At 35.3% G+C, this 14,215-nt stretch overlaps 1 protein-coding gene across 5 annotated transcripts in view; it reads right to left on the bottom strand.

The window, feature by feature from the left end:
• The window catches only part of CEP57L1 (centrosomal protein 57 like 1), a 69,094-nt gene that overhangs the window by 49,010 nt on the left and 5,869 nt on the right, over positions 1 to 14,215 (bottom strand). For 2 of the 5 annotated variants that reach the window (XM_077902851.1, XM_077902849.1), the window contains exon 2: positions 224 to 353. The exons of the other annotated variants lie outside the window; for them this stretch is intronic. The gene's annotated coding sequence lies outside the window, so the exon portion shown is untranslated. The remainder of the gene's footprint in view (positions 1 to 223; positions 354 to 14,215) is intronic. 5 annotated transcript variants of the gene reach the window in all.

Genomic DNA, 14,215 nt, shown 5'->3' on the forward strand with positions numbered 1-14,215 from the left:
TAATAGATGAACAACAGGGGACTTTCATTTTCTTATTTCAACCTTCTTATACATTCTTTACAATAAATAATTCTTATATATTCTTTACAATACCAGTTTTATAATAAGAAATAAAGTACTTTTACTAAAAGAGTTTCCTCTTAATTAGATTTCTGCAGAAGTAGAAAACAGCTGAAGATGTACAGTATTGATAATTTATATGGGTATCTGTTGGGGCACTTACATCTCATTTTTAAGGGTCTTATGTTCCTATATCAATAGAAACTCAGGGAAGGCAATTATGTGTATTTCTTTTGTAAGTTCCTGGAGTCCAAACTGCTGTGTTTTGCAAAGGGGCATTGTATCCTCAGGGCCTAATCAAAGAAAAAAAATTGTAAAATGAATTCCCTGAAACTAATTTGTTAGATCAACAACTTTTCCCTACTTCTCTATGCTAATGTTTATTATGGTTAAACCCAACAATTCTGTAAATACTAACCTAAGTTTTAAAAAATAATTACATATTGTAACTTAGGATATATTTTGCATACAAAGTCTTATTGTAATATCATTTTACTTAAGTAAATCAAAAAGCTTAGGATTTTAAAATATTACTGGTAACATTTCTTCAGAAAGTTCTTTCTTTTTATTTATTTTTAATTTTTTTTAAAGGTTTCTATTTATTTATTCATAGAGACACACAGAGAGAGAGGCACAGACACACATAGGCAGAGGGAGAAGCAGGCACCATGCAGAGAGCCCGACGTGGGACTTGATCCCGGGTCTCCAGGATCACGCCCTGGGCCACAGGCGGCGCTAAACCACTGCGCCACTGGGGCTGCCCTCTAACTTTCTTTTTAATAAATTAATCTGAAAGAGTTTCAATATTCTTACAATATTGCAATATAACATTTATTATATTTATCCGTAGAACTTAACTCTGTTTCCTAATGATTTCTCTTTAGAAAGGTTGATGGCAAACTTATTAAATGTATAAAGAATTTAGAAATTGAGTCAATGAATAATGAATTTTAAAATTAACAGTACTCATATTAATTGCCACAAATTCACTTAGCCTATTACCTCCCTCCCACTTACCTCTATTCACATAAACAGATTGGGCACATTCAATAGTCAGAATTATGGAGTGTACTGATTATGCAGGAGCCCAAGGGGGGATGAGCTGTTGGACAATTATAAATAACTAAAGCTCATCTATTTAATTGCCAAAATTTATTTGAACTAGTTTTAAAAGAAATATTTCTAAAATGTTTAACCTATTTTCCCTTCTTTTAGGCCAAGTATACATAACACAATTTAATCTTTGGGATGATTTAGGACATTATCATAGCTCTTTAATTATATACTATGATACTTACAGAACCAAACTGATACTTGTTGGACTGCTTGTCCCTTCACTGGAAAGTTCCAGACTTAACAGATTTTGTTTTCTGTCTTTTCACCTTTTGCTATCTCTTGCTTTCCAGTCTGTTTATGAGGTATTTATGTGCCTCTGATAGAATATTCCCCTTTCTAATAAGGTTTCTTAATTTATAGCCAATAAGAAACAATAAAACAAGTCTCATTCACTAGCCATTCAGAGATGAAAAATACATATGAAAAATACTGGTAGTCCTTACAGCAGAGTTTAATTATACTATAAAGGGTGCTACAGGAACCCAGAGGATCATCATAAGAGAGTCTGGGGATTTCAGAGATGACCTGAGCTGAAATCAAGAGCCAATCACTTAACTGACTGAGCCACCCAGATGCCCCAAAGAGGTAGCTCTTAAACTGCAATATGATAGATGAATGAGTAGGATCTGATAGGCAAAAGTGAAATGGGTAGTAGAGAAGATCAAGTGTACAATCAAAGGAAATAGCATGGTAATAATAAAAATATAATAATGATACTTTACATTTATTAAACGCATGTAAATTAACTTAGTAAGATCCTCATAACAATTGTATGAAGCATGACTATTCCCATTTTAGAGATCAGGAAACTATGGCACAGAAAAAGTGTTTTGCTCAAGTTCACACAACTAGTTAAGTTGCAAAGTCAAGATTTGGACTTAGGCAGTCTGGGTCCCAAACCCACACTTTTAACCACCATGCTGTATTGTTTATTTATGAAAAGATATGAAAGCAAGAGAGAATCTACTGTTTTGAGCACTGTACTACAAGTAATATATACAACTGGAAGATTACAAATGGGTATTGCAAAAACTAGCTAGGAAGGGCTTTGTATGCCAGGTACATGTGTTTGGATTTTACCAGGTAGGCAATAATAGCCATCCAGCAGAGGAACAGCAGGATCAGACTGCCTTTGATAAAGAGTTCTGTGAAATGTGAAAGAAGAAAAATGACCAGAGGCTAGGAGTCGATTTAGGAAGCTATTCCAAAACTCTGTGAGAGGTGATAGAGACTTGAACCAAAGCAATAGAAGTGGGAATAGAAAGGAGGGGACAAGAGGTGCCTGTGTGCCTTGGTCAGCTCAGGTCATGATCTCAGGATCATGAGATGGAGTTCCACCTTGGACTCTGTGCTGGGTATGGAGCCTGCTTGGCATTCTCTTCCTCTCCCTCTGCCCCTCCCCACTCCCTAAAAACAAAAACAAAAACAAAAACAAAAACAAAAGAGGGGACAAATTAGAGATAAATAGGATGTTGAATTCATAAAATGTATGACCTGAATGAGGAAAATCAGCGATAGGGAGATATTAAACTATAGTCAAAGAAGAAAACAGATGGAGGGTGGTGGATGTGGTATAAAAAGATTCACTTTAGTCATGTTTGAGGGGCTTGTGGAACAATAACAACATAAACAGCTAACACATCAAGCTTATCATGTATCAGACTCCAGTCAAAGAACTTCATATATGTGGATCCACTGAATTATCAAGGTGACCCTCTAAGGTATTCAAATTTCTTTCATTTTTAAATTTTTTTTATTCATGAGAGACAGAGAGAGGTGGGGGGGCAGAGACACAGGCAGAGGGAGAAACAGGCTCCATACAGGGAGCCTGACATGGGACTCGACCCCGGGGCTCCGGGGTCACGCCCTGGGCTGAAGGCAGCGCTAAACGGCTGAGCCACCCAGGTGTCCCCAAATTTCTTTCATTGACATGTGGTACCTGAGAAGCTAAGTAACTTTGCCCACGGTCACATAACTATTAAGTGGCTGAGCTGGGACGTGAACCCAGGTAGCCAGGGTCAGAGTGTATTCTGCCTTTAGCAGAGCCACATCAGTTGTATATAGATGAATTTGGCATTGAAGAAAAATGGTTTTTATTTTTTAAAAAGATTTATTTATTCATGAGAGACACGCACAGAGAGAGGCAGAGACACAGGCAGAGGGAGAAGCAGGCTCCATGCAGGGAGTCGGACATGGGACTCCATCCCAGGACCCCGGGCTTACAACCTGAGCCAAAGGCAGACGCTCAACCACTGGGCCACCCAGGGGGCCCCAAGGTATTTATTATAGCGCAGATTAGAGGGCATCACCCAGGTCCACAGAAACAGAATCTCTGGGCCCAGAAAAATAAAGGTTTCACTCCCCAACTGATTCTTATGTAAATTAAAGTTTGAAGATCACTGATGAGGAATGAACAAAGAAATGTATACCAATGACATTAAGTTTATCAGAAGTGTGTCTACCATAAGAGTAAACAACTTCTGAAGAAGGATGGTAAGTGAAGGCCTAACCAAGTGTCTGATGGGTCTTTTCTCAAATCTAAGCCACCAGCTATTATTCTTTTATGTATCATAAGAAAGAAAAAAAAAAAAAACCCAGGAGACTTTACATAGAAAGCTAAAACAAAAGAAAGGCTACAGATGAAGAGGAGGATAAATGGAAAATAAATCCACGATGCAGAAAGAGACAGCAAGGAAATTTGAAAGTCTCTACCTTTCAAGTACCAGGCACCAAGTAGAGAAAATGTTATCCCGAAGACAATTCTTACACAGCTTTGTATTCTGAATTCATACTACCAGTGAGATTAAAAACAAACTCTTAAATAGAGAATTTAATTTAAAATGGTCTCAGGTTGGTAGTAATGCAAATGACTGGTACAGGCAAATGCAAATCCTCTCAGAAGTAATCCAACTTTAATTCAGGCCAGTAACGATGATAAGACATCACTATTTCAGAACTTTTTTTAAATGTGAAAAATGTGTCTTAGCGTCACTGAAACACAACAAATGGAATGTCTACCAAACTATTCTGAATGCCCAAAAACAGGGACGGAGAGGCTGATTTCTGGTTCTTAAATGTACTCCACAGATAATGTCATACAGGTATTGATTTATTTTTAGTATTAAGAACTATAAAAGATATAAAAATCCTTTTCTTCCCATTATATTTAATCATGTTTTATGATTCCCCCAATATGAAAAGTCTCCCCTGTAAAAAATTACAAAATAAAACAGTTGCCAACAAGTGAGATCAGACCACTCCTACCCCAACTCCATGCAAATGCTTTAACATTCTTTGGGACTTCGAGAACTAGATTGCTAAATTCACCAGAGGACCTGGTAACTGTCCAGACACAACAGGAGAAGCAGAAAACTTTGCTCCTGCCAAGGATGATGATTTGCAGTCCTAGTCCAACACTCAGTATTCAGTCTTAGACTCACAGGCCACAAACACACTAAATATTTTCATTATATCCAGAGTATTCTGGCCCTTTAGAAAAAAATTAATCCCTTTTCAACAATGACATCATGAAAAAAATTCCTTTAGCATTTTTATAATTTTCCAGAAAAGCTGTGTACTCCTAGTTCAGCCATGCATTTTCCATCTTTTCCAAGGATAGTGTAATATAAACATTGCACAAATTACACACCATAGCTGTTTTGGGATCTTATAAAACTGCAGTTTCATTATATAGCAAGCATATCTTCTAAACATCATTAGAAGACTAAAATGTTTTGAGAATGTCAATAAGCACCAACTGATTACTGTGAAGAGTTTCCTAATAAAAAAAAAAGTTTACAAAGAAATCAGTTATTCAACTGCTAGCTTCTCCTTGCTTTTAGTGGGTAAAGGTCCTTAAATCCCTCTCACAGCATTACCTACAGTCCTGTTTAAAGCAACTAATACAAGAATTCAAATTGGATTCCCACTCTTGCCATACCCTGCCAGAGCATTTTTCATTTAGGAAAACTGTTTCCTATCCCAGGACCAAATATATGCTTGTATGTATAAATGTGAGTATAGGGATTTTCTAAGACTGTGGAAAATGAACCATCCCACATCCTTATCTAGAATTTAATGTTCACTTTTCCACAGAAACAAGGGAATACTGGTTTTATAGTGCCACTGCTGTTCTAATCATGTTATACAAATAGTTTCTAGGTGGATCTATGGAAAATCCATTGTTACTGTCAACCTACTTAGCAGTAACTTTTCAGATGAAACTTGTTAGTATAGTTTGTGTACTATATAATATCCAACAAAAAATTTAAGTGGTCTATAATCCCACTATACAGAAATCCCTATTAATATGTTTTTTGCAGGTAGCAAAACTTAAACAAGTTAGAAGAGCACAAAATAAAAGTAAAACATTTTCTACTCCTAGACTGCTGATTCCCAACCATGTCTACTGCTTTTCCCTCTCTGAAGATAACAACCACAGCAGTGTCTTGAGATCAAAATGAAAGACAATTATTTATATACCTACATACTTTTCTTTAGCGACTCTCCTGTCCTACACATCGATCAGCAGGCAACGGAGGAAAAGATTCATTAGATTCTAGAAACATAGTAATCTTTTTCATTACAGCACCATTGGTTCATTCTCTACCATTACATCCCTTTAATCTGTTGCTATTCTCTTGGATTTAGTGATGAGAGACTAACTCTTGCTGAGGCATTTCCTACTCCATTTCTACAGACTTGAGGATAAGACTGCATCTGCATGGCTTCACTAAGGAGTGTGACATAATGGAAAAGGGCTGTGGATTGAATCAGCAGGCTTAGTTTTCTTCCTGTTTCTGACACTTCTATAGCATGTAATCCCAGTTATATCACTTTGTTTCTCTTAGTTTTGAAAAATATTAAGTATTATGTAAACAGAGTGGTGGAAAAAGCAGTGATAATAAACTGTCATTCTTTTCTTGGAGTTTGTTTCCTTATAATTTTGCCCTTACAAATATTAATCTCTGCCATAAACTCTTCCCTTCACTCCCTATAATAATTCAACTCTTTGTATTTCCATTTCCCTAATGCTTCTGACTTGTTAGGTTGTAATAATACTCCTGTTAAATTAAATATATATTCTTGACAATGAACTATTCCTGAAGTTCTTACAACTTCACATTTCAAGTAATGTTACCTTTATAGGAACTTTCATTCATAAAATACATTTTCATATTTCCATTCTCTCTTATAAGCAAATGTACCTGAAATCTATATTATTTGAGAAAGCAGTATGCATAGTGGTTAAGGGGTGGGCTCTGCAGCGAGACTCCCTGAGGATGAATCCTGTGTAATCGGAGGCAAGTTTCTTAAAATTTCTGTCTTTCCCCCATCTTTCAAATGTGAATACTAAGACTACCTATGTATTTCAGAGAGCTGTATGTAATGAATCAACATAAAGTTCTTAGAATATAGTTTGGCTCATGCCAAGAACTCAATAAAGCTTAGTTAATATTTTTTCTTCCTGTTTTGACTTTTTTTTTTTTTTTGGTATAGGTGACACACAGTATTACATTAGTTTCAGATATACAACATAGTGATTGAACAAGTTTATATATTACGTTATGTTCACTACAACTATAGCTACCCTCTGTCAAATCTTAGTTTTTACTGATATCTAAAAATCTTTATATTTTGGATATCACACCTAACATGTTGCCAGTATAATCACCGCTGTGCATAATGACACTGAGAAACCTCAAAATCCTAAAATCCTTTTGAACTATCAAAACCCAAATTATATCCAGTATTGTCTTACTATTAGGCCATATTATATCCTAAAGTCTCTAAATAGGTAATCCATAAATAGCATACAAGATGACTTTTCACAAAATAGAATGCTCCATTCCCCACAATTTTTAACCTACTTAGCACAGTAACTTTACACTGCTGCAGTACAAACCCAATTTGTATGACTAATACCTTCTCTATACCCAGCCCTTCCCAAGTGACTTGTATAACTAATACCTTCTCTATACCCAGCTCTTCCCAAGTGACAATACTACTTTGGGGGTTGCTCTGATTTATTTGTTCTTTATTTCTGCTTAAGATGGTTAAATTTTTTATCAAGTACTGATGACCATTTGTCTGAATTTTAAGAGCTCACATACATTTGAATGTTCTAAAAGCACCTCAAATTCGTATTTAAAATTTAATACATCTTCCCCCTAAAAACTGTTTTTTAATCACAGTTAATGTTATTATTCCTCTACTCCCCAATGCTCAAGTCCGACGGATTTCAACACCTAAGGCACTTCCTGAATCACCTACACTATTCCATCTTCACCGCCACTGACTGAGCCCTTATTTTTCTGCCTGGACTACTACAATGGCCTTCTAAAGTGATTTCCCTGCTACTAAGCTTGTTCCACTGGACTATCCTCTACTCTGCCTCCAGAGTGATCTACTTAAAATTATGACCAGCTAAGCCACTTCAATGCTTAAAACTCTTCAGTGACTCCTCACTGCCTCCAAAATAACGATTAAGCATGTTCTAGGGCATATAGGCTCTCCATGACCTTGCTTCTTTCTCTTGCTTCTACTATGCAAACACATTTCTAGCATGTTCTCTCTTCCTAGAATATCCTTGCCATGGAAGACACAGTTTACCAGTTAATCTGTCCATGAAGCTTTCCCTTTCCTGGCTCCCTGTAGCTGGGCTAATTAACTCTCCTCTGTGTACCTATACACTTTCTTACACCTACTAGCAAGCTGCAATATCTTAACCATACCAACTTCTGATCCATATATCTGAAGTGAACAACTGTGCACAAAAGGGCCGAAGTAATCTACTGACGGGCAGAGTTGCTGACAAGTTAGTCTGTAAAGAGACACCACTGAGTCCTTACTTTTTTTCAAACTAGACTTGTTGGCACAGCTACTAAGGCATTAACATGAGAAACAGCATATGTTGTTGAATAGCATGGAGGGCAAAAGGACAAAACTTGATTTGCCTGCCTATCTGAGGTAGAAGTTTAATTAAGATAATCAAAACATATTTTACTTAAAGTGCACCTATGAAAATTGGTATTAGCCTCTGCTTAAATATTCTAGTTCTTCAGCAGTTTTTAATGTGCATACTTTACTTTTAGCTGACTGTGCCAAATGCTGAAAGTGCTGAGAACCTTCCAATATATCCCTAACAGCCAAAATACAAGAGGCATCGAAAAGACCCTATGATGGCTAAACACGAGATCATTATTGCTCCTAAGAACTTCCCTTGCATCCAAACAGAGGCTGCCTGTGACTGTGTCTGCATAACTTGCTTCATATAATATTGAGATGACTTTTCAGGAACGCTAATGTTAGGAATTGACATAATTTTCAGTTTTCATTCCATTTCAGTTCCAATGGTATTTGCTGACTGTCTAACATATGCCAGAATTTTTGCTAAGAGAGGGAGGTGGAAAGAGGAAGAGGTCACAGTTTCGGGTGAAATAAATGAAATCCTAAACAACTCAGGGCTTGAACTTGCTTCAAACTAGTACAAATTTGGTGCCTCCCATAAAGTAGAGGGCTGACCCTCCAATGTTGATTTCATCATGACAGTTGGCTGGGTCTGCCAGTCCAGGCCAGACCAAAACTGGCTAGGAAATCTAGCCTCCTTTAATATGACGAACTTTTATCCTTTAGTTTAAAACTTCCTATCAGCTACAAATTACAGCCCATCAAAAGACAGAGAAGACAGGCAGGCACCTGGGTGGCTCAGTTGGTTAAGTATCTGACTCTTGATTTCCACTTAGACCATGATCTCAGGGTCATAATCTCATATCTTGAGATCGAGTCCATGTGAGGCCTGAGTTGGGCTCCACACTGGGTGTGGAGCCTCTTTAAGATTCTATCTCCCTCTCCCTCTGCCCTCCCTCTCTTTAGGAAAAAAAAAAAAAAAAAAAAAAAAAGCCTCTGAAATGCTTAATAGGGAGCAAATGACATCCTTCTTTGATTAAAGTTCATATAAATACAGATAAATCAAAGCCACTAAACTCAATTCTTTAAAATTTATATAGTCTTATACAGTATATTCTTCATATCTGTACTAAAAGGCAAAATCTAAAATTATCAACTAACACTTGAAAAGTATTGTAATTTACAAAACCTTTATACATCAAATCTTAACTTAGCCTTACAAAGTGGCATACTAGCATTATAGTCTTTTTTGAACACATGAGGGAACCAGGGCAAAACAATCTTTTATAATCTAAGGTCATATGTGTAATAAGTGGCAAAAACAGAATTCAAACTTACATCTCCAGACTCTAAATGTGGTGCCCTTTCTGTTTCTGCACTGTTTTTACCATAAATCATAATTAATTCAATTTTTCCCTATGCTTAGCCTCAGATTAAAAAAAAAAAAAAAACTAAGGGGGTCATTTTCTTAGTACTATTTATTTTTTTAAAGATTTATTTATTTATTTATTTACTTACTTACTTATTTACTTATTTATGATAGACATAGAGAGAGATAGGGGCAGAGATACAGGAGGAGGGAGAAGCAAGCTCCATGCCGGGAGCCCGATGCGGGACTCGATCCTGGGACTCCAGGATCGTGCCCTGGGCCAAAGGCAGGCGCTAAACCGCTGAGCCACTCAGGGATCCCCCCTTAGTGCTATTTATTTAAGGCAAAATTAAAATAAGTTTTCATTCACTAAGTGCACACACTGACAGTGGGTGGACCAACCAATACAGCTGCTGATAGCAGACAGAAGCCAACTTAAGGTTGAGACTTTCCCCTTGTATAAAAAGATCCATGCACAGAGAAACATGTTTGGCTGAGTATAATTCAATTTGTAAACATTCCAAAGCAAACATTACAACTATCAGAAGTGTTTCCCCTTAAAAAAATAAAATAAAATAAATAAAAAATAAAAAAATTAAAAAAGAAGTGTTTTCCCTTGAAATAGACCTCCTGTGAAGATAACTGAGAAAAACATAAAACATCTTTAAAACAAAGTCTATTCTTTCCTTTAAAAAAATAGACATATATTAACCCCAAATAAATATTTCTTTCCATTTTCCCTCATGTCCACTAATCCCTCAACTGCCTCTGACAATGAAAGAATAAAATATTAACAATAGATGGTTTTTGAAGTTGGAAATGCATAACTTTTAGCCATCAGTGGTCATTAATTTAGCATTATCTTTAATATATTTATTATAGTTTCTGTGATTTAATTTAGTTGTCTTAACAAACATAATTTTGTTTAAGCAATGTCTGCACACATCTGTCTTCTGCACACATCTGTCTTCTTCAAGAGTAAAGGATCATATCTTATTCATTATTCTCTCATCCACTGGACTTATTATATGGTAGTTATTCAATAAGCATTTGTTGCCCTCAAATCAATTAATGTAGTAGAAATACATAAAACAAAATACATTTGAGTCTTACAGTTAACAAACATTTATTCACAAATGTACTGCATACATTTTACTTCCATACAGGATTTACCTTTAAATTATACTTGGCAACATGTTGTCTTTCATTGTAGTGTTGTGCCTTACAATCTTTGGCATCTTAGATTCAATGAATAGTCTTTATAAAAATATACATTAAGAATATTCTTCTCATGTAATTAAATAAGTAAATGCAAAGTGCTGATCATGGATCTCTAGATTACATAAAGATGTGAGGGGGTATCCTTTACAGATGGCTCCCCTACTAAATCAGTGAGTCAGGAAAAAAAAAAAAATCAGTGAATTAGGTCTTCAAGAGCCAGAACTTTATTTTATTCGTCTTTGTATTTCTAGTATGTCCTCCCTAATGGCTCAATAAAGATGAGCTAAATGAATGAAAACATCTGGTCTGGGGAAAAGAATGAGTGGGGGAGAGGGGATGATCCATGCTGTAAAGGAAAAAAACAAATTATAAAGATAACTAGGTTTAAAAAAATAACAAGAAATATACTATTTTATTTTTATTATTATTATTTTTAACTCATGAGAGACACAGAGAGAGAGGCAGAGACAAAGGTAGAGGGAGAAGCAGGCTCCATGCAGGAAGCCTGACGTGAGACTGGATCTGGGGTCTCCAGGATCACGCTCCGGGCAGAAGGCAGGTGCTAAACCACTGAGCCACCCGGGCTGCCCTAATATTTTTTTAAATGACACAAAACTTTAATATCTTACCGATATATGTATATATTCACATTAAACATGTGGGTAAGAAAAACAGAATAGAAAAAAAAAAGAATGAAGCCAGCAATGAGATTGGTTTCTAAAATTTATGTCATAAATTATATATACATGTTAGAGCTGGCTCATAAATCTTTCAATAAGGGCAAAATAAATACATTCAACAATTTTATTTTTAAAAATATATTAAAATTTGCCAGAAATATTGGAGATTTAGACATTCAAAGCACATTACAGTAAATTGGAGACACCAAAGACAGAAGAACTGGAAAACATATTAAAGAATTAACTTGGTATAAGTGGTTCATTCATTTATTGCAGAAAGATAGAAATAATACACACAGAAAAAACTGTATTCTGAGAATAGTATATATGAGAGCATTTCAGAAAATAGGCTTTTAAAAGGCTGAAAAATTAGAATTCAAATCGATCTTGTTAGGGAAGAATTCAAATTAAATTTTGTTAGCGATATCTTAAAAATAAAATCTGAAGATTCAAATTGAAAAGCGTCTATGATTCAACTGGGCAACACACACATGCCCATATACACGCCCAATATATACAAATAACACTTGATAAGCTATTTTCCAATAAGCCAAAATAAGAAAAACCAAGTAAGCACTTGGAGGCAAAACTCAAATCTTAGAAGTTTTCATTATAAGAAAAAAAATGGTAACTATGGATGGTGACAGATGTTAACCAAACTTATTGTGATCATTTTGCAATATATACAAATATGAAATAATTATCTTGTAAACCTGAAACTAATGTTATATGTCAATTATACCTCAATAAAAAAAGGTCTTTGAATAAATCACCTGAGAAAGTAACCATAGGCCTTCCTTTACTTCTTATCTAAAGATTCATTAGGAATATATATTTTTCAATTACAAAATTAATTTCTGAAAAAGAAAAGAAGATCTTTCACTTAAGACTCTCTCTATCCCTCTCCCTTTATTTTCCTTTCTTGTCTTTTGTTCCATGAAATGGGAGTGATTTTGTGATACTACTGCACAACAGCAATCACAAATTAGCATCTAATTTAATTACCTTTATAGCCTTTTACAAATCTAAATCAGTAGGAGGTATTGAATGGAAAATTTAGAGATTTTATTAATCTCCTAGGTAATAGTACACACTTTCCATGAATTCATAATATTGTGCTTTTTTAAAAAGATTGTATTTATTTATTTGAAAGAGCACAAGCAGGGGTAGGGACGGAGGAAGAGGGAGAAGCAGACTCCCTGCAGAGTGGGGAGTTGAGATGGGGCTCAATCCCAGGACCCCAAGATCATGACCTGAGTGAAAGTCAGACATTTAACCAATGGAGCCATCCAGGGGCCCCTCATATTGGGCTCCCGATTAAATATGCAACTCAAGTCACATGGTTGGTAACACAATGAGAACTAATATGTACTTATGTTTGACGTGATCGCTGTAAATGCAGGTTAAGAAGGTAAACAATGTTTTATAGATAAAGAAAATGGGGTTTTAGAGAGGTTAGTAATATGTATAAGGTAAAGAAAATGGGGTTTTAGAAAGGTTAGTAATATGTATAAGGTAAATGACAGAGACAAGAATTTAAATGTCTAACTTCAAAGTCAATGGTCTCATGGAATTGCTATGCTGCTTCTCCCCAAAGTTAGCAAAACATCTTAATGTGTTCTCAGCCATGTACAATCCTATTTCCCAGTCTTCTCAATGTATTTATGAAAATTTACCAACTGAAAGCAGTTCTTCTAAATTCCATAACATTTTTATTTGTTGTATCAAAAATAAGACAGGCAATATGAAAGTAAGAACTCTAAACAATGAAAAAAAAAAAAGAACTCTAAACAATGTAAAACTGTATCATACTAAATAAAATCTTATGTGAGTAATTATATTTCCCTGAACTATAATTCTTCAAATGTTTCATATCATACAGGTATGTTATTGATGAACTACGGTGTTTTTAGTAATTTTTATGATAAAGCTGGATATGGAGTCCTTGCTCAGAAATACAATCTTTTATGCTATTTTATGAGAAAAATAATTACCATATTTTTACTTTTTATAACTTTTCCCAATTAAGAAGCTTAAAACACAAAATATTATTAAAATAAATTATAAATTTGAGAAAAATGAAATATAATTCAAGGACCCATTATAAAATCTTAGCAAATATTGGCAATGATAGGATTATACAAAACAGCACTCTTAAGTTCAAATACAAAGCACTTTATAAACATTTTGTTAATCTCAATCAAACTGAAGGACAAATATTACTTTACATAAAGATGATTATTTATTTGCTACAAGTGTTGCCGAGGATAGAAGGGTCAGAGGGAGAGGGAAAGAGAGAATCTTAAGCAGACTCCATGCCCAGCATAAAGTCCTACGCAAGGCTTGACTGATCTCAAGACCTTGAAATCACGACTTGAGCTGAAATCAAGAGTCGGATGCTTAACTGACTGAGCCACCCAGGCACCCCAAAAGATGGTTATTTTAAAAGATACTATTTCTTGAATATCAATATATGCCAGATGCTAATCTAAAAACTGTATATACACTATCTCATTAAACCGTCACAATAGTCGTTGGAAAGGAGGGAATTATCTTCCTTGTACACATCACACTAAGGCTATCTCATCTCCCACATCCAAGGTTAGGGAGGTTAAAAAAATTGGCCAAATTCACACACTTAGCAAAACAGAGACTTAGAATTCAAATCTAAGATTCTGAGACTCTGAGGTCCATGCTCTGTTCACGATTTGAATATGTAACTGTACCTCTCAACAACAGTTAAGGTTTCCTGTGCAAGTTGTTCCAAAGCAGTATTAGGTACTGTTCACTTGCCTGACTTGTAAGTCCTTCAAAAAGATGATTAACATGTCCAAACCTGGACTCAGTAACTTCCCATCCC

The sequence above is a fragment of the Canis aureus genome, chromosome 7 (assembly GCF_053574225.1).
Source record: "Canis aureus isolate CA01 chromosome 7, VMU_Caureus_v.1.0, whole genome shotgun sequence".
NCBI classification, from domain to species: domain Eukaryota; kingdom Metazoa; phylum Chordata; class Mammalia; order Carnivora; family Canidae; genus Canis; species Canis aureus.